The sequence below is a fragment of the Agelaius phoeniceus genome, chromosome 1 (genome assembly GCF_051311805.1).
Source record: "Agelaius phoeniceus isolate bAgePho1 chromosome 1, bAgePho1.hap1, whole genome shotgun sequence".
Lineage (NCBI taxonomy): Eukaryota > Metazoa > Chordata > Aves > Passeriformes > Icteridae > Agelaius > Agelaius phoeniceus.
This window is the reverse complement of record NC_135265.1, coordinates 74,779,251-74,801,052: the sequence shown is the minus strand read 5'-3', so window position 1 is coordinate 74,801,052 and position 21,802 is coordinate 74,779,251. Positions and strand designations below refer to the sequence as shown.

Here is a 21,802-nt window from a genome sequence, read left to right as displayed (position 1 = left end):
TCAGATGAAAATCCAATTGAACAAAATGGTGGTTAAGAATTTGACAATGAACATGGCTAAACAGAGGCAAAATAATAGTTTTGTTGTTCTTAAATTTATTTTAATATTTAAACTTGAAAGCACACATGGGAAAGTAGGCATTCAGTATGTTCCACCTGCAAATAAGTAAATTTGTGGAGTGAGCAGAATATTTTTTCGCTATTCTGTTCCAAAGGACTTCTGTTTTATTGTCCTTTCCCACTGAATAAGACTGCATTTTCTCCTTTTGTAATTCATTCAAAAGCAATCACTCTCTTCTGTGTTTGTGCAGCGATCAGCATGACAGCATGGCCCTGTTTTCAAACTCCGTACTACAAAAAGTATGCTGTAAAAAAACAAATGTTTTCTTTCTACCAGTGTTTTTTAAGACTTCACCAGGTGTAAGAAATTTAACCCTGCATCAAGACTGTTGTTTTGCCATGACAGGATAAAAATATGAAGATCAAGTACGGTAAAAGCTCCTGTACCTGGCTGTCATGCACGGAATGACAGGTAACAATTTCAAAGATTTTTCTGCATTTACCTTCAACTGTGTCAACAACTACTCCATACAGCTTCAGTTCAGATAGAATATTGACCACTTGATTTGCTCTTATCCTGGAAAGGTTTTATAGCTATTTGTTGAAATTCTGGCACTTTATTGATATTGACTTCATTAGAGCCAGAGTTTCACTTTACATGTGCACGCCTTTGCATGTGTACATTAATGCCCTAACTTCTGAAATTCAGTGATGTCTGGATGATAAAATTTCAACACTGTCACTAGTATTACTTCTGATGCTAATCCACTATTTTACTGAATGTAGGAAAAAATTAGCTTAATTTTAAATACCAAATTAATCTGAAATTTGTAATTTGTTGTATTTTTTAAACATTGATTAGTATGTAATTGCAAATTTTGTTGGACTAAACACCTTAGTGTGATCTAAATACTCAACTGGCATAAATTAATATACTGTGTGTAGCAAGGTTCAGTCAAACCTAATGGAATAAGAAAAAAAGTGAAAATTGCAGAGGTTCTCATGGTTCATCAGACAAAGTGCAATTTGGAAAAACTGCTAGTACTAGTGGCACATTTACCCATGTTGCAGGGGGCCCCATCCACACCAGAACATTGCCTAGGGCCCCTAAGGTTAAACTTTTTTTAAATTACAGTCTGTCGGCTAAGGTAAAGAAGGACATCATAATAATGAACTACCACAGGAGCAAACAGAGCCAGGGGGTAAGTGCATAATTCCCTGATTTTACTGAGTAGGAAATACGTACGGCTTAAAATTCTTGCTAGTGTAGTCTCAGCTGCATTCATTTGTTTCCAACCCAAGTCATCTTGAATCCTGCAATACAGAGAGACTGATAATTTCATAGTTATTCTAACCTGAGGCAAGGGTACTGTAGGAGTAGCTACTGACTTATTTTTTAGCAGTGTGTTGGGAATGACATTCCTGACAGTGAGTGGAAACATTTTTTAGTTGAAATAGATTGGAGTGACTCCTGTTCTTACTGAGTATACTAATGGAAGTTACTTGAAACGTGCATTTAGGTGAGCACACATTTTAATATCAATCACTGCTGTTCCATTGTCAGAACATGTGACATCCTCACTTATAGTCCCTTTCTTTAAAGTGTAGATTTTCAGTCATCTACTACAGCAGCACAATTTTGTTTCTTTCTTTATTATTTAGTACAGCTTTACTTACTTTATCCACATATGGAAAAGTATTTTGCGCTATTAAGGCATTTTTTCAATAATGTGAGGCTTTTGTAGATCCATTTTTGAAACCCAAGTTTAAATTAATTTCCACTTTTCAAACTCATAGTTTATGATTTTCAAATTATGTCAGTATAATGACATAAAGGTTATAACTGATTTCACTTATGTGTTTGGGGATTTTTTTTTTATTTATTTGCTAGTTCCTGTTTTGATTTTAGAGCAGGCTCATGCTTAGTAGGAGGGCAAAAAGGCAAAAAAGGCAAAAAGTTGCTCAATGACCATTGCCAGTGATACATTATCTCATTCAAATAGAACTGTACACATGCCAATGCTTCAAATGTCACTGACTTACTAAGAAATTTATTTTTTCTTCTATCTTCCAACTTGGTAATATAATTTTTTTTTAAATAAATATTGTACAGCTACATTGATTTTCAGCTAAAACATAGTAATGGGATTCTGTGATCCTCTTTCCATTTTGAAAATATAATTTAGTACACTTTCTAGCTCAGTTTTTTTGTTGTTGTTATTGTTGTTTTTGGTTTTTTTTACTTTAAACCCTTATTAAAAAAGAAAAATACTATAAGATCAACATCCTTACTGATATAACCATTACTACAATTGTTTATGTGCCTGTCATTTCCAAATGTATTACTACAATATTCTTTCTGCAGGGCAAAATTTAAAATGGCTTGCAAGATTTACTTGGTGCAAGGAAAATTCACACAAAGTTCAAGCACCTCTATGAAATGGACATAGTAGCAGGATTAGGTTTCTAAATTGTCAGTATAGGCTCTCAGTAATAAATTCAAAGCCTGTTTTACCACACTTCAGTTCATTTTTCCACAGCCTCCTATGACATAATAAGCTCTAGACAACCTCTTTAGTAGAGATGCAGAGTCCAGTATCTGATAGCCTTTATAATATTTCATCCAGGAGCATTTTGTTAACACATTTACAAGATTAAATGCACTAAAGTAAAATCTTTAAGGCTGCTCTCTAATCCCATGGAAAAGAACAGGAGGAGGAAACACACAGTCATATGGGAGGGGAGCCTGGGAAGGAAGCCTGAGGGTTGCCTGCTAAGTGCAAATTAAAATTAATCAAATTTAAATGGCGTTATTTAAGTCCTTGACCAACTTCCAACCATACCCATGGACAGAGATTCAAAAATGTCTCTAGACAAGCTGCTTCACTGCTTTACATTCTTTACAAAATATTTTCCTCCCGTTTAATTGGAATTTCCCTTTTGCAACTTGCAGCAGTTAAATCTTGTCTTTTCACAGTGTACTTCTGAGACTCAGTCTTCTCAGTACACCTTCATAGGTAGATGAAGGCAGCTACTTCATCCCTCACAGCCTTCTTTTCTCCAGACTAAGCAAACTCACTTACCTCAGCCTCTCCTTTCAAGCCAGGAGCTCCAGACCCCTACTGCACTTGTGGTTCTCCAGTTGAACTGGGGTCACTACTCCAGGCATAGCCTCAGAAGAGCTGACCATGGAATACACCTATCCCTTGACCTGCAAGCTATACTTGTCACATACTGGGGACAGGGCTGCCACATTAGACCACAGTTTTGGAGCACATAACCATCAGGGCACTTGTAAGTATGGAGAGGCACAGCTCCCACACTGGGAACTGTGAAGTCCATCCTCACCAGCAGTCTGCACACTTTGCAGTAAATATATTTATTTTTCTGGCATTAAAAGTGATGCACAATGGTAGTAAAAGAGGTTTAAGAGAAAAATGCCATGGCACTCAAAGGAGTCCATGAGTTTATTTTTCAGGGTGAAGTTATCTTCTTGCCAATCTACAACATTCATTTCCAGTCAGTAGCTGATTGGCTGAATAAAAATGTGTTTGGGTAAATGGAGTCCTGAAGCAGGAGAGAAACTATGGCATGAGACTTTAAATGGGTTATATTTTGGCTTAGATATGGATTGGAAGAGGGAGTGAGGAAGAGGCAGGGAGATGAGTGTATGGAGTAAATAGTGTGAAATGACATAGTTCTGAAATTTGACAGGTTTCCAAGGTTCTTGGTAGACAGCCACAAGGCAGAATACCTATGGGAGCTTGAGGCCAGCAATTAATGTAATCTAGACCAACAAGGGTAACAGAGAAACTAAATGTCTCTATTTAATCAGCCAACTGGAGCCAACTGTTTATTTGGAACCTTAATTAAAAATATATCTTTAAATGTTCCTCATATTCATGGAACAGATTTATTGTATTTTATGTATGTATTTTAAGGTTTCCTAATTTTTTTTGTCTGACATGTTTGTTCACTTGCTCACAGTTACAATGAACATCCTGAATGAATCTTCCAATAATTTGTGCAAGTATGAAGTTTTCTCCATGGCCAGACACATTGGCATGGAATCAATTCTAATGTAAGCCGATCTCAGTAAACATTCCATTTTATTTATTTAGGGCTATACTCACAATATATGAGGATAATAATTTATTTTATTCCCATTATATATATTATATTAAAACTATACTAAAAGAATAGAAGAAAGGATTTCACCAGAAGGCTAGCAAGGAAAGCAAAAGAATGGAATGATAACAAAATCCTGTGTCTGACCAGAGTCCAATACTGCAGGACTGTGATTTGCCATTAATTAGAAACAAACACATGAGACCAATCACAGATCCACCTGTTGCATTCCACAGCAGCAGATAATCATTGCTTACATTTTGTTCCTGAGGCCTCTCAGCTTCTCAGGAGAAAAAAATCCTAAGGAAAGGATTTTTCATAAAACATGTCTGTGACAGAAGCTTCTGTGGAGTACTTCTTCCCTGGGCAGTCACCAAATCTTCCTTGGAGAGAAGTGTGTTCAGGTACTTCAGGCAGAGAAGCAGTGAGAAAGAGAGAAGAAACAAGAGTCAGCAAGAGAGATCAAGGGGCTGAAAATCTGCAGATGAGCAGAGAGCAGCTGCATGGAAGAACAGAGAATATAAAACCAGGATTCACTGGGGGGAGAAAGAGAAAATTGGCTGAGACCAGTGCAAAATTTCTTGCAGCTCAAGAAGCTGCTGATAGCCAACTAAACTGATTTCACAGTCCCACCTGCAAAGGTAAGATGAGAAAGAGTCACAGAACTGGACCTTCTTTATTTCTCTCTAGTCTACTCTCATTACTTTGATTTTTCCCCATGTATCTCCCTTATGTAGCTCTTTTTAAAGAATAGATGAAGCCATATATACCTCAAAGCTCTCACTGACTGACTCTTTTGACCTGTCAAAAAACCAGTACTGCTTCCACATTTTGCACATTGCCAGTTTTCTGATTCTTACATTAGTAAAAAGAAAAGTCTACACCAAAGCAGTAGTAAGATTTAGGTTAAATTTAGAAAGATATACTTTCATTCTTGTGATTCCTTTGGGTTTTTTTTTCTGAAATGCACAGAGCAGACAGGTTAGCCTTATAAGGTTTAGACTGCACATACAGTTATTTCAGATTTTCTGGTTTTGAATGAGGCTTGCAGAATTGAAGTATGTTGCACATTGGAATTTTTGGTTGATACTATGGAATCTTTAACTTCTGTTTTAAACAGGCTTTTTGTTTCTAATGTTTCAGGATTGAATTTAAAAAATGTGTATAGGAAAGTGTTTCTTTATTTTGGGAGGGAATACTAGAATAAGAATAACACTTCAAATTGATTAGTAAATGAAATTCACCATGTTTCTGAGCACTTCACTGGTTCTTTCTTGCTACACTTTGAAGTCAGAATGAATAGGTATTATAATTTCATACATGGAACAAAAATAGAAGGTTTAGATTTCCAGAGGTACATAGAACAGTAAATATATTTTGAAAGAAATGCATGGTTTCTCTCTTATTTCTTAGGGGGAAAGAAAAGGTTTAATCAACAACATTCACACTGTTGAAAACTTGGAGGTTCTCCTTGTGCCACAATAAGTTCCCTAAACTTCTGAGAAGAGCAGAATTTGAGACACTGCATTTCATATAAATTACTATTTACACCATTTCACTTTCAGTACTGTGACATTATGAAGAATCTGACTCTTCCTTTGGCTTGTATAAAGGTTTTGGTGTCTAACTCAGTGTGGAGTTACTAAGAGGAACAGACAAGTGGATCTTGAGGGACAAAGCACTGAAAGATAGGTCTTTATCCCTTTATTAAGTTTTCTTACTTACAAGAATACAGAAAAGAAATTGCTGAACTGCAATGCTTACCCTTGCCTGCAAAGTTTGGAAGAGTTTCTTGCCAGTATAATTCAGTAAATCTGTGATATCAGTAGTACTCTGCTGAAGTTTTCTTCAGTGCCCTTGCTGAGCTGATGCGTCTTGCTGCTGTTGCAAGACCTTGCTTGTCAGTCAAATTGCCTACCATAGTCTGGCATCACTATTTATAGCTGAAGGAGTGTCTGGTGTTTTGCATGAGGTATTATATTAGCACAAATTATTGCTAGAGAGTGGTGACATTCACCTTGGATATGCCACATCATGATGTCATTTGCTATCCAAGGTACATGCAGTCTGTCAGATGAAGTCAGTTAGCATCTGGTGAGCCAAGAAAGGCGGAAATTTCCAAATCCTAATATGCCAAATTAATCTCCAATCAAAATTTAAACTGAAGCGAATCCAGTATGTTTCCTGACATTCTGAAAAGCTTCATTAATCCTTCATCTCTTGTGCCATATTTTTAATTATCTGTAAAAGCCGTAGATTCCATTTTAAGTAAGAAATAGTTCAACATTTAAAAGCACAACTTAAGAGTGTATAAGTAAATTAGAGAAAAATATATCAGTTTATGAACACCTAATACAGTACAGCTTCAGCAGAAACTACCACTGTATGTATTTTTTATTCCCAAGGAAAATTTTGCTTCTTCTCTAAACTTTCACTAAGGAAGAAAAATAAATAACTCAAGTGGAGTAAGATTTTAAAATGCTGCATTGGCAGTTCTGTATAGACTGGTAATACCAATGGTATTTAGCCCAAGTGTTTATTTGCTCACTGAGTGTAAAGGAGTCCATAGCTGGATTTCTAATCAATTTTCATTTAGTGTTAGTATTTTATTGCTCGTGTTTTTGCTATTTGTTTTAGATATATTAGGGAAAACCCATTCAGTGTTTTCCTGGTAGTATTGTAAATACAGTTCAGAAAAAATTATCTTCAGTATTTATTTGGCTTAAAATGGAAAAATGCCTCACTGTAAACTATTGTTCAAAACAAGCTTTGTTATCTTAAACATTGTGGACCTTTTATTTCCTGTTATCTTATATTTATTTTATTGCATTACACTTTTAAGTTGCTGATAGAGTCAAAGAAAATATCTTGAAGTTCTACAAAAAAAAAGATAATTAATACTACTTCAAGCTGTATCTAACAAAAGGAAAATAAAAAGAAATTGTATCTGTATCAGTCACTTGCACTGACTGCTCTCCTTTCCTGAGATACTGACCAGGACAATGAGTAACCTTATGATGTGGATTGTATCTATTAAATAAAAGTAATTTATTACTGCCACTCTAATCTATTTTTTGTACTACAATATAATTATTCTAAATTATTTTATGTGTTTTGATTCTGATTTCCCAGATGTAGCTTTCCTACTGAATATTAAGCTCATCCACCATAGAAATTATTTGTGTTTGTGTTTTTTGTATTTTTGTTTGGTTAGTTTTGTTTAGATTTCTAAGGACCCAGTCCTAGGTTACAATATTACATATATTCTATTCCCATCCTCAAGAGCTGCTAAAACCAGAAGCAGGTCTGTGATTTATTGTTTCTTCCTTATCCCCTGTTAATGGGCCCATCAATGCCTTTCCACATGGCTCAGAGATAACTCCCTCCAGGAGCCATTTCTGTTTAATGGACCCACCACATGACTCACAGCATGACAACAGCCCATTGTGACATACTCTGCCCAGGGGGGAGGTGTAAAGCATCCCCACCCGGATACAATCTGGGATTTGGGATACACCAGTCAGTCTTTTCACTGGATTCCCAGAGGAATGGATGTCTTTTCTACTGGATTTTCAGAGGAAGACTACACCCTTTCTACAGGATCACTGCTCTAACAGAACCACATCTGCCATTCCAGGCCGACTGCAGCCACCAATCCAACTGGACTGCTACCAATGTCCTGACCAACAGGATGTCAGGTTGTATTCTGGCTTTGTCAGTGCCTTTTCTTTTGTGTTATTGCATGTATTTTGGTTTTTTTTTTCCCCTTTTCCTAATAAAATGTGTTTTCTGACTTGGAGTCTCTCACTGGTTTTGCTTTCAAACCAGAACAGACCCCCAAACACTTGTATCCCTTCCACAAGGACAGATTTCAAAGACACTTGTCTGTCTCTTCCATTTTCTCCTGCTGTTTTCCTAGTACTTAGTTACTATAGTAACTTTTTCCATTGTACATATATTTAAGTAATTGTCCATTAGTATATTAAGAACAAACGTATTGATCCAAATTAAGGCTGACACAATGCTTTGACAACAGATGAATAAAGTTCATCTGTGCAAGGGGGAATTTTGAAGGCACGAAAATCTGAAATCCCTTTTCCAGAAATACAAACTTGTTGAGCTGGGGTAATGTGTGAAGTGCAATACAGTAATTAAACTGTATCCAAATGTTATAGCTGATGGCTAGAAGATAAAATAAGTATGTGAAAGCTTTCAAAGAGAAAGCTTAAGAGGAAAGGGAGGGAGAGACAGCAAGCACTGTGGTATTTATCTTGAGATGGAGAAGTGAAGATGTTCTCTCTTAAACTCTTTTACAGAGGTCTGAGGTGTCAATGTGTGGATGTGTATCATTGGGCTACACTGTTCAGTTTCTATAGCTTCTAAAACTTACCCTTTTTTACCATACAGGTAGCAAGGACTTATAGACAGCTCCTTAGAAAGCATCTCAAGATCTCAGAGATGCACTTTAGCTCTGATGCTGTTATGATATCTTTCCAGATCCTCAGCTTTCACGGGAACAAATTTCTTGCCTTTGCTTCCTCTGAAGATTTTTTGACATCAAATGATTGCTTGATTTATCCAGAAGTCCTAGTGGGTGCTACTATCCCAAATAAGGTGTGAAAGCATCCTCATCTATGCACAATCTTTGAAAAATATATTCTCCTTTTGATGTCATTATGCTATTCAAAATTGTTAGCAATAGCACTGAGACTCTGTTTTACCAGAGCTTTGAAATGAGAAAAGCTTTAGCTTTCATTCATTCCAGGAGGCCACAGAACTTCATAGCTTGGTGGTGTATTATTAAACATGTTTTATTGGAGCACAAAGAGAATTATCTCAAACAAGATATTTCTTTGAACTGAGAAATGTTAAATCTCATAATGAATAAATAAAACAAATTAATGTCCAGGGCTCTGAAGGCATCAGTAGCTCTGATTGTTCCTTTTCAGTGCCTACAGCTCCCTCCAATACTGCAATCACACACCCAGGGGAGGCACCAGACCTCGTGGAGCCCTGACAAATGAAAAGACAAGTATCAATGATTTATAATATATATCACAGACTTAAAAGCAGAAGATCATTATCAGATATGTGGCAAAATTTGGCATGGTATGTTTACAAAGGCCCAATCATCAGAAAAAATGGATAAAATAATCAAAAATTCAGTGCCCTTACACCCTAGATGCACAACAAAAATTGTTCCAGATATTTTTCCTTTTCTTCCATTTTGCTATTTACTGCAGAAACTTTCTTTGGCTTCCTGAGATACTATCGAGTCTGTGGCCCATTCTGTGTTGCTAAGGAAATCTTTCCACCATCTGTAAGCTCTAAACAATGAGATATGCCATGTGATGGATGAGCTTATAGCTCCTTCTCCAGAATCTCTGTCCCACTTCATTTCCACAAGCCTTTCCAGGGGTGTACTTCAGCAGAGGTTGCTCCATTCTCCTCCAGTAACTCTCATCAAATACCCTCTTCCCTCAGCTCTTCTAAATCTAACCCATGGGGCTGCATCCCACACTCATAAAATTCTTTTCCCCTGAGACTCAGACATTGTCTTTAAAAATTATGAACTGGCAGTGCAGTAAAATGATACAGGTCTACCATATATTGCAATGTGTTTGACAAAAGGGTGAGTCACATTGACTTACTACCAGGAATTTTTTTATACTTCTAACAAACCCTTTTTCCTATGCCTCTATACCATCTAACAATTTTTCCATGCTCAGTAGGTCTGATCACTGAAAATCCCCAGAGCTCCCTCCAAGACCATTATTTCCAAACAGCTCAGGATTTGACAAAGGAGGTGGTGAAATAGCCATCACTGTTGCACCTATACCGCACATTCCTGCTTGCAATTCTCTTCTGTAACTGTCCTGAAAATATTTATGCTCTGTATACTACTTATATCTGAAGGAATGCAGGATTTACTATCCTACTTCCTATTTCTATCTCATTACTGAAATAGCTATTTTATTATGCTTTTTTCTGTCATGCCATTCTTTACTGAGATCTAGAGAGAAGCCTGCACTATCCACTGTCCTCCCTCCACCCTGGTGCACATCACCAGTGAAATAGCAAGATTTAAGGAAGACTAAAACAGGAAAATTGTGTACATTAGGAAGAGGCTGAGCTTCAGTAAGACAAATCAGGGGAAAATAAAAAAGTTTGGATTTATGTTTGTAACTGTGATTTATTTTTCAGGTTTCTTTCAGTTCCTACGTCTTTAAACTGTCCTTTAAAGCAAAGGCTTAGACAGCCATCTCTCTTTAGGTGGATATCTTCAGCAACAAATTTTTCCTATCTTTTCCATTTTCATTCCCTATTTCCACTCTTTACTTTTTGAGGACATATCTTTCTTTTTTAGGGTCTTGACTAGGAATGTACCTGAACATTTTTATTGTAAAATACACTGATCCGAAATAAACAATTGAAATTTGTATGTTGTGACCCTAGCTCAAAACTGGTATATGTATTAAAACCAGACAGGTCAGTTTTATAAATGGGTGAAATTCATGTCCCTTATCAGACCTAAAAGCAGATGTTGAATGTAAGACATTGATTACTGACAATTAACGATATGTTCCTTCTGAAGTTTTGAAGAGTAATGTTTCTAATTAATTTGAAGTCCTGCCCTGCCACTGCACTGCAAGAGTGATGAAGCAGATATTTTCCTGTTCAGGTGGAAAGTTGAATTTGAAATCTCTAAAAGCACAGAATATTGGTGCCCTGAGAGAATATGAGTCTCTGCTATCACAGGAGCCATGCATCAAAACAAAATAATGCATATGATTATAGAAATCCATACTTCCAATTTTTGGAATTAATCCATTTACTCCCAACTTGAGTTTAATGAAATAGCCATTCTTATAAAAAAATCTCTCTCTCTTTAATGGTTCAAAGACACGGATACAATGAAAAAGAGATTGGATGTAGAGACAATAATGGCATGAACATGCCAGGCTAAATCCATCAGTAAATCCTTGTATAAATATCTAACACACAGTAATGCAGATGGTGCTTATTAAAAATAGCCCCTGAAGGGAAGAGTAACTCAGATTCTTGTTAATAGATCCATTGGGGCAGGTTAGATAGGGAATGACCAGTGTTCATACAGAGATAGAAATAGATAGGTAGATAGATAGATAGATAGATAGATAGATAGATAGATAGATAGATAGATAGATAGATAGATAGATAGATATGTAGGTGTTATTCTAGAACAATATTCTAGAACAATTTGGCTGTAATGGAAAGGACGTATGTTGACAATATTTTGGTTATTATCTATAGTAATGCAACAATATAGAAGTATAAAAATATCACTTAAGAAAATATAGGAAAAAAAAAGATAAAGAGTAGATAATGGGGAGGAAAGTATCACCACCCATGAATCAAGTGATAAGACTTGATTGTAGAAAGTTAGTAGCCAATTGATTGAAGTGATGGTCATAGTCTAATTTGTCTGATGTGGGGAAAGCCCATGAAGCATAGAGTTCAATGGGTTAGTTTATATTTTGGTTTATGTGGGGATGCCCAGGTATCTCTCCTGATGGAGGAGTTTTACATTGCCTGATGTGACACTGTGGCTCGTGCATTTCTCTGGTGGAAGGCCCTAGAAATTAGTCTGGGGCCACTATAGGGGTCTTTGATGTTTTATGAACCCTTCTAATAGTGGACAATTGCCTCTCATTTCAGCTTAGTTGACCCAATTCTCATTTCTGGAGGTATTAATACTTTCAGGCCTACACATGAGTGTCCTGATACTTCCCCAGGGGGTGAAGTTTAATACTAAGCCAGTTGTCTCAAGCAGGACATTGGCATGACAAAAAACACTATCCTGCCTCAAAGAATCTGCTCCTTATTGACCTCCTTGCTTATCTGGCTCAAAACCCAGTTGTAGCCTCCAGTGGTGGATGTTCACCTCCTCTGCCCCCAGACTGTTCCCTTGCACATTGTCAGCAAAGTACTTGCCCCTTTTGCAAATGGCTGATTGTTTGAGTCATTAGCCATTAACATTTCAGTCTCTCACAGCACTCAAAATCAGGCAAGCTATCTGGAAACTCCTTACTCTATGCAGGCTAGGAAGTACAGTCAGAACTTCCTGTTTCTGAGATGTGTTCTTCAGGCACTTCTGCCTATAATTTCCCCTTCTTAGCGGAATTTGGGCTTATTCTTTCCCTGGACCTGCCAATGAAACAAAATATTAATGAATACTTTTCCATTTATATTAATTTTTTTTCATTTACACTTTTATGTTAGCCTTTTGTTTTCCATTCACAGGCTGTGAATGTTTAAAAAAATCACTTGTCTAAGAGAGAGAGAAGATGAAAAGAATATTTGAAGATGTTATTTGAATTGTTTTTCAATTACTATTACTCAATCAGATGTACTAGAAACTGAAAATTACATTGACAAGATGAGCTTGCACTATCAGTATATAAAGCTGCATGAGGAAGGGAAAAGTAATCAGAATAAAACATGAACAAAATTGAAATGACAATCTGATACTGTTGAAAAGATTGTTATATTTGATAAGGATCATTTGATGAGATACAGGCCAAATTCAGCCCCGGGGTAAACAAGTGGAGTGGTCAGAGACTGGAAAAGAAACAACAGTATCTTTTATTTGCTTTTTATTTTGTAGCAAGAAATAGGACATGCACTGCAGTTACAGCTCTGTATTGAATGTATGGAAAATAAGAGAGTAATTTTGTCTCTTCAAAAGGCTCAAAAAAGCATGGAACTAACTGAAAATATTTCACATTTCATTTAAACTTCTCACAATATCCAAGCAAAATTTAGTTTTATATCTAACGTTCATTTATCTGCCTGCTAATATTATTCTTATGAAATTTTGTTCTGTCTCAAAATGTTGCATTAAAAGTTTCATATTGTGTTTCCCACCTGTTCATTGGGGTGCTTTGGACAGAAGGCATGCAAATCTCATAAAATCTCTTTCAAGGTAACATGTGGAAAAGACTTGATCTCTTAGTGCAAGAGAGCAGAAAGAATTTCCAGCTGTCAAGAGTAAAAAATGGTAATGGAATTAATTGAAGTTATATAGGCAAGTTCTTCCTTTCCTCTGCCTTTTTTCCCCACCTGTGACTTGTCCCCCCTGCAGTTCACGTGCACATGAAAAACAATCTGGCTGTGTCCAACCATTTGGGGAAGAGGTGATATAAACTCACACACTTTTCAATCAGACACATTTTGTAGTGGAAGAATTGTGAAACACCTGTATTGTGGATCTAGATTACAGAAAAAGAGAAATTACAGAACAAAAAGGCAAAGTATACTTTCCTCTCAATGAAGTTTATTCCCTTTTGTCAATTTATAAGTGATCTGAATGAATGTTCAATGCTCCAAAATACTTAAGGAGAGTTGGTTTTAATGGGACCTCCAATGAGTTACCTCTGTTTTTAAAATCCATAACTCAACTATTCACCTTCAGGTTTAATCCCATCACCATCTATACACACTTCAGCTTTTAGTTCTCAGTTTTGACTTCCTATGGAACAGCAGTTTGTAGAATTGTCTCTGAACTTGTCCTGTTTTGAAACAAAATCACAAGAGAATGTTTTAAATGGAATATCCTCTGTTTATTCTAGCAGACTCTGTGGGAATGGTGTTTTGTTTCAAGCGAATTTAAATTGTAAACCCTAGGAGGTCACTATTTGAATTTGTTTAGGATTGATTTCAGGGAAGAAAGAGTAATCTCAAACCTCATTCAATAATGTAATAACATATTTCATTTGTACACTGTACAACATTTCATTTGTACTCACAGGAACATGTATATATATAGAGCTTCTAGAATCCCTAACTACGCACAGTATTCTACACACATTAAATTACTTTGTGCATAGTGAGTATGTTAATATCTGTTTAAACCTCACAATTAAAAAGAAACTGAGTTTCTCAGTTCTTACAAGTTTATTCAAAAGTTGAATTTTGTTTTTTGAAATATTTGCAGAATACTTCTACAGAAAAGATTTGTTTCATAAGAGGTTAAGAAAATACGTAAATCTTGCACATATCTTTTCCAGCCATCTGCAAGGGTTCATTTATTGAGTTTCCTTCCACACATTCTACTTAAATATGTGTGTTCTCTGATAGAGGTGAGGATGGGGTTTAGATTCAGTGCTTATTCATGCTCAGGCATCTATCATAAGCTGTCTCTGGCCTATTTCCCTTAACTTCTCCAGGACTTCTTAGATCAAAACTCAAGTACTCAGCAAAAGAAGACATCTTTTAGATAGAAGTATTTTAAATAAAGGTCTTTTTGTTGATGAATATCAGCAATTATTTACTTTTTGCAAAGTATTGTTTTATTTCTCAGTATTCATTCCCTCCTATCACTTCAAGTTCTCAAAGTTTCTCCAAGTTCTTCAGACCAAATCCAGTCTGACTACCTACAGAATCAACGTACTTGTTCACCGGTAAGATCCATTCATGTCTAATGACATTAAAAGAACATTTCAGATTACCTAAATAATGCCATGGAATAGAGTCTGCCCTAAAGCTAGTAACAGGAAGCAACAACAAGAACTTAAAAAGAATTTAAGTCCTTTATTTTAAGCATTTCCTTTATTTTTCCTGGTTTTCCCAGCCAAGTTTCCTGAAGTTGTTCTCTGAATTGAGGCTATCATCGATTATTGTTTTCATGAGCACAGGAGAAAGAACGAATTTGGCAGAGTTAAACTGAAAAGAATTATCTTTTAACTTCTCCCTCCAGGAAGCTCATTTTTTATTTGAACTGATAGAACCAAGGGGGCAGCAAAGTTACTAGCAATGATGGTTTTGATAAAAAACAATCTTTTGTATCTGTTTTTAATATTAATCAAATTCTTAGCTCAAACATCTATAGATATATATTTTCTGCATTTTATTAATCTTAGCACACAGGAATTTGTGCACATAGGTTTACTGGAAACATAACCTGGACTTTGTGGGAAATTTAGATGATATATATAATTTTATTTAATTTAGGCTATCAAAATGTAAGTTTATAAGTTGACAAAAGTTATTAACATTCTCACTTTTACTAAGAAAGAGAGAGAGAAATGTCTTAAAATGGTTAATATGACTTCTGCAATTTTAAGGTCTGTCTGTGAAACAGTTCCGTAATTCACTAGATAATCCTTGTCACCTTTGGAGTGAAGATGACATCTTCCTTCTATTAGGCATCAGATCAGCCACCATATCACTCAATAGTGGATATTTTTTTTTTGTTTTCCAACAGTAGTCTCTACCAACATCAAAACAATTTTCCTTAAATAAGATTCTATTTGACCTGTTTCTGATTACTAGATGAGTAAAAATTTAGAGAACATTGGCTATTTTTATGTTGATGTTATCATGAGAAAAGTTACATCTTCATGAGCTGGTGGATAATTTTATTTTTAAATTTTGCTGTGTTAGGTCTGAATTGCCATTATAACTACACTTTTGGAATTTTCCATCAATTATGGAAGGAGCTGTTATAAAATAGACAATTAGTGAAAACATCCTTGTCCTTATAAGTTCGATGAATTTCCTCCTCCAGAAATCTAAGGGAGGCCCAGAGACAGCAAAATTTGTTTTTTCTGCATTTGGACACTTAATGAAAGCAACAGCTGAAATCTTGGTCTTGAATTAGACAGGTTTCTTTTGCTTAAGAATAGCATAGACTGCAATTTATTGTGTGTTTCACCAATGAAGTGTAAAACTAATGTGTTGCATGATAAGATTGTTTGCTTTTTTGGAACTCTCCTTAGGCCATATTTCATGGAAAATCTACTTCAATCTGAATCCACCAGGATTCCTGTGTAGGAGGTGTTGGGAAACTTGAAAATGTTTCCATAGATACAAAGCAGGGACATTGCAGCAGCATTCAGCCAGGCCATGCAAGTGTTGAGATGTTTTTCATCGCTAGCACTGGGCTGTAGAATTGTACTAAAGTGGCTTTAGCCAAGTCCTTTATTCCCCATAATATGTCCATTGGTAAAAAACCAGTTCCATTGGTATCAGTGGGCATACATTATCTTATGAACTTTCATGATATTTCTAGATAACATTGTAAGGTAAGAGAATGCATCTGCCTAAGCTCCTATTTAGCTGCCAAACTTTATTTAGCTATCTGCAATGTGTTTTCTATATATATATCTTAGCATTTTGGATGGCTGGGTTTAATACTGTTCATATTTAGTACAGAGCTACTCACAGAGAAGAAAACAAGAATAAATGCAAATTTAAGATAACTTATTTTTGTGGGAAAATTCTAATTTTCATTTTATTTTCTCCATCGTTTGCTCTTGCTGCCAACAGTTTCACTAAGCTCCATTTTTTCCTGGTTTATTTTCATGTTTACTACTCTTCCACCGCCTCTCTATTTCTTACACATACTCTTCTATCCATTCTTTATCTCCATGTAATTTATAAATAGACTGCAGACTATTACCTTTACCACTGGTATGTCCCTGTGACGACCATAGGGACTTCCCTGAAATGAAATACAAACTTGATATTAAAGTTCATAATTGCTGCTATTTAATAGCTCTGCACTTTTGAGATAGAGGATAAGAAGTAGCAGAGCTCTTCCCCCAGAACCCAATGTTCTCAAGACAAAACAGATAAATAGGGTGAGCCCTTGCTACCAGGTCTGCCCTGCCCTGTGCAGGGAGCCCCTTACCATCCTAGTGCCTGACCCCAGGGAGCTGCTGTCTCCTGTGGCAGTACTGTCATCTGGCTGAACCTAAAGAAGGAATGTGCTGTTGTTTCCATTTTGCAAGCAAGGGATGGAGTTTTACCTAAGATCAAGTTTCTAATGATATTTGCAAACACTTAAATTCCAATTAAAATGTTTGAGGACCATGAGTTTCCTTAAAAGCAGTTTCAAAAGTGGATTGTTTTGGTTGGCTGGTTGGTTGTAGTTTTGTTTCAGTCTTTTTCCTGATTTTTCTAGAATTGTTAGCTTGGTATTGTCCTGGATTCAACCTTTCTACCCCAACTGTAAAATAAGATACAAGAGATGGGCTGGAAGAGGAAACAGCATCTAATTCAAATGTAGTTTTAAGAAAAATGCATGCTGATAACAAGAATGTTTTCCTGGGGCTGGAAAATGGCTAGTTAAGAGTTCATGTACATAAAAGGGCCACTCTTGAAATTTTTAATTCAAGAGTATCAAGCAAATGAGAAAGAGCAGTAGAGCACAGGAAGATTAAAACATAGGCCAGTGAACAGAAAGTTGATTACAATGTCAATAATGGTTCAATAATGGTGTAGTCAGTAATTTTTGTGGCCAAAAAAAATTAACTTTTTTTACAAACTTGTAAAAAAAAAAAAGATGAGGCGGGAAAAAGGCATGGAACAATTCACATTGTTTATTTTGCAAAGAGAATATAGTAATGAACATACCGTAATGTGCATGTGTCAGTGAATATTTGCTGTACAGCTTTATGTCTGGAACTCTCTGCTCTGTTTCTGTTAAGTCAGGCAATACTGCCAATATATTAAGTGCCAAAAAAGGAAATAAACCAGGATTATATGGGCAAAATACATTTGCAGTGATTTTTATATCGATCAACTTATTGTTGCTAACTCCTGAAGTAGAACAGCTGTGCTGATATTTTTATAGAGTAGCAGGTATTTTAATAAGATCAGTAATTAGGAAATTTCACAGCAGGGAAAGGTTGGCTTTTAGAATATTTTATATAGATTTAGAACTCTCTTGGTAAGAGGCATTAGAATTTTGTTCTCTACCTATACATGCTAAGATATAGACCATTGTATTTCCTTTTGTGTTTTGTGAGTCTAATTATAACTCCTTGTTCTATGTGGCTGTTGCTTAGTCTTTTGCTTTTACTATGCTTTTACCAAAGTACATGAAAGAATGTATACCATAAGAAATAGAGTGCCACCAGTGCATGAGCTGGGATGAAAACTATAGTCAAAAAAAAAGCACAGACAAGGTTCTTTGAAAATGGAGAATGTGATTTAATGAGGACAAAGATATCCTTGTCTGAGTAACCAACAAAAATTTCTTTTGCTCAAAGTTTATTTGTTTCTAATTAAACTCTGCAAAGTAAGAAAAATATTGCAAGCAACAGCATTCTCCGTTAAAAAAAAAAAAAAAGAAAAAAAAAGAGAAAACCTCAACCTTTTTAACTTGGGAATGTGTTTTCAGGGCTACAGCATGGCAAAGTTCACAGCAAAATTTTTCACTGGTTCTTGTGGAAATCTGTTCATGTGGTTCCCATCCCTAACTACAATACAGTCTCTGGTTTAATCACCATTATCTGTCTACCTTCTTCAGGTCATCATTCACAATGCTTCAATAACGCTATGTGATGTGACATTTTGTGTAAAAAACTGCAGTTGAACTTTGCTAGGTGTTTTGCACATAAGCACTAAAGAGAGACATCTGATGACCCAGGAACAACCCAGTCTTAGGCTTTTGCCCTATACACATTTAAACCTCTGCATACCAGTACTGATTTTACATATGGCAAGTTCTACCTAAAATTAGGCATATAGATAATCTTTTAAGTTTTTATATCAAGAAGGGCCTATGTTCTCTCTGTTCTTCATCCAAAAGTACCAATACTTGGACACAATTCTGAACTCAACATGCAGCTTTGTAGTAGGTCCATTTTTAGATTGTCAGTGCAAAAGAGGTGACATACTAATTTTGTGATTATGTGGCAATAGTACCCCATGGCCATTTAATCAAAAAATGTCAATATGTGTTGATTACAATCCTAAAATGTCTTAATCTGGGATATGTGTTCTTGTTCATGGAACTTGAATGTTCAAAGATTTCATTGGAAGAAGGGCAGCAGGCAATATAATAAATGGGAAAAAAAAAATCTTTTTTTTTGTTCTGCTAATCTTAACCCCCTTTACGCCTGCAGAGTTCAATAAATACATGGAGAAACCAACTAAGCTCTCTGGTTGGCTAGTTGGATGAAAACTCTGTACTTACCTGTGCAGTTGCAATAGCCTCGTAAAAAGACAGGAGACTTACTTGCTTATCAAAAGAAGCTTTAATGGTGTTTTGACACTTTAATTAGTAGATTTCTAGACAGAATGTTTCATTTTCTGTCATAAAAAGATTATTGGATTTGTTGCCCTCATAAACTAATGTTATTGGTTAAATTTGTACAGTGATATTAGTAAAGATTAGATTCCACTTTCTGTCTCAATACTAGATGTCTATAGGGCTTCTACTTTTCTGGGTTATTGCCAAAGCACATCACAAGAAAGAAAAAAGAAAATTTTCTAAAGGGACAAAGTAAGGCTACTGCATAAAAATTTGTACCTTTCCTTGCTAAACAGAAGCATTTCATGTATTCCTCTTTTGAGGTCAAAGGATGAGATTCTGAACAGACCAGAATTATTTCTTGTTTAATTTTATATATCCAATATAGTGAAAATCTATTTGTTCATGTTAACAGGAATAGACATTTTATAGACAAGTAAATTTCATGGAGCATTGGATATATTTTCAAGCTGAAAATTCCAGTCAACCATGAAATTAAAGAGAAAAGGGTTCCCTTTAAAGGAAAGTTTGACAATTACAGATCCTGTCCACCTCCTCAAATATATTCCTCTATCAAATTTTTTTATCACATTTAATAATTCTTTTGATGTTGTATTTGTTGGCATTCCTAGAGTAAAAAAAAGGTATGATAGGAAGACAGTTCAAATAATTCTGCTAGGAAGAGTGTATATGAATTTTATTCTGGAAAGAAATTTGCTGTACTTCTCTGGGAGTCAACCATCATGCAAGGTTTTAACAGTATGTACAGTCTGTCAAAATACAGTAGGAGTTCAGCACTTTGAACACATTCTTCACAAGGTCTCCTGACTAATATCATACTTCTATTTATGATCAACTTCAAATGCTTGAAGAGGTCCTGAATATTTATTTAAAGAAATAAGGGACAGGTTCTGTAAATATTTCCAAAAATGACTGTTTAAAGTTAGCCCCAGAAGTCTCTAGTTCAGACATCTATAAAACTCACCATATTTTTGAAGGTTGTTATGGCTCCCAAAATGTTGATAATTTCAATAGGAACTGCAGCTGACCCTTATACCACTTCCATGTGAGTGGTGCATAATAAGCTACTGTTGGTATATCCAGACCAATTTCCTGACTACATTTTCTGTTCACTAGACAGACTGAATAAGATCAAGACTCACTTATTGACTACAGCCAGGTTATCACAGCTACACAACCAGGAAAAGGGGTAGTCTTTATATAAAATTTTTTGCAACCTCTGATAATGCCTGGTTTTGGAACACTTGGAAAGGAGGAATTTTCCATTATCTCCAAGGAGGAGAAAAAATGGCTTTGAATATTGAACAGAGGTATTTATGTAAGTCCTACAATTCATGTTAATGCCAGCTGTCAGCAGTCCATCTGATTTCCCTGTCATCATAGCTCTAATAGGTCTGCTAAGAGCATGATACAGTCTGGCTGCATGTAAGATCCTCAGTCAGCTTCCCAGTGCCAAAGAATAATCAATAAGCCTGATCAAAAGTTGATAGCAAAACTCCTTTTTGAAGAAAAAAAAATCCTTTCTAGTTCGATTTTGGCTATTTTGTGTATTCCCCACACTGAAACAGGAGAGGATATATCACCCATTCTATGTTGCTGTAACTTTTAGATACTATTAATTATCTTACTGCAGTCTGTAGTTCTGTAGTGTGTTTATAGAACTTTTAGTGGTTTTGAGTGGATTCTTCTCACATTTCACTTAGGAATTTTATGCCCATTTCAATTAATGCTGAAAATAGATCCTAGAATGTCCACATTCTTGTAGGATGGAAGTCATATTCTTACCAACCCTGTTAAATAAGAAATGTGGTTTTCTTCCACTCAGTTCCTATATTGTGAGATTTTGGCAGCCCTAAAAGCCTCTGTATTTCCCTGCAACAGCCTTTTCAGAGAAAATTCTTAAAATGAGAAATAAACACAGTTACATGACCCCCTCCCTGTACTGCATGTTATCTTTGAATTGCTGCTTTTTTTCTGACTCCTGAGTACCACTGAAGTACATTTCAGGGAACTATATAAGTCTGTGAACATATATTTGTGGCACTTTGTGCCTGAATGGGGGAATTAATGCAGTATCCAACATAACTCTCTCATTTTCTCTCTACAGAAGACATGGCTGCAGATTGTCATATTTGAGGGGTGGAACATAGTAATTCTAGTGTGTGTAAATATACATGTAGTTTGCTACTCAGGGATGCCTTTGATTACAGTTACTCTGTGAAATGCAAGGCGGCCAAAATGAAGCTGTAGACACTAACAATTCAATATTAGTGTAATAGTTGTCAAACCTATTGCTACTTTTCAGAAGTAATAAAATATACAAGCAGTAATTTAAAATTGTTAATACCTTTAAGGCTAGAGAGAATTCAGAGAACATCCTGGAGTAAAATATCAGAGATCATCTAAAAGGAATTTAACATTTTGTATATAACAAGGTTGAAGCATAACATATGGAAAAGACAGTGATAACATTAATAAAAGATAAATGTACTTGTGAAAATTCTATCTGAAACTTTGGGTTATGAAGTTTGTAAGTTGCTGGTGAGCCCCACAAGACACTGACATGGACCAC

General features: G+C 35.7%; 1 long non-coding RNA gene across 1 annotated transcript in view; it reads right to left on the bottom strand.

The window, feature by feature from the left end:
- The window catches only part of LOC143694605 (uncharacterized), an 86,041-nt gene that overhangs the window by 10,158 nt on the left and 54,081 nt on the right, over window positions 1–21,802 (bottom strand). The window contains exons 2-3 of the long non-coding RNA XR_013183173.1: window positions 4,445–4,594; window positions 1,306–1,373 (exon numbers count right to left, since the gene is read on the bottom strand). This is a non-coding gene — a long non-coding RNA (uncharacterized LOC143694605). The remainder of the gene's footprint in view (window positions 1–1,305; window positions 1,374–4,444; window positions 4,595–21,802) is intronic.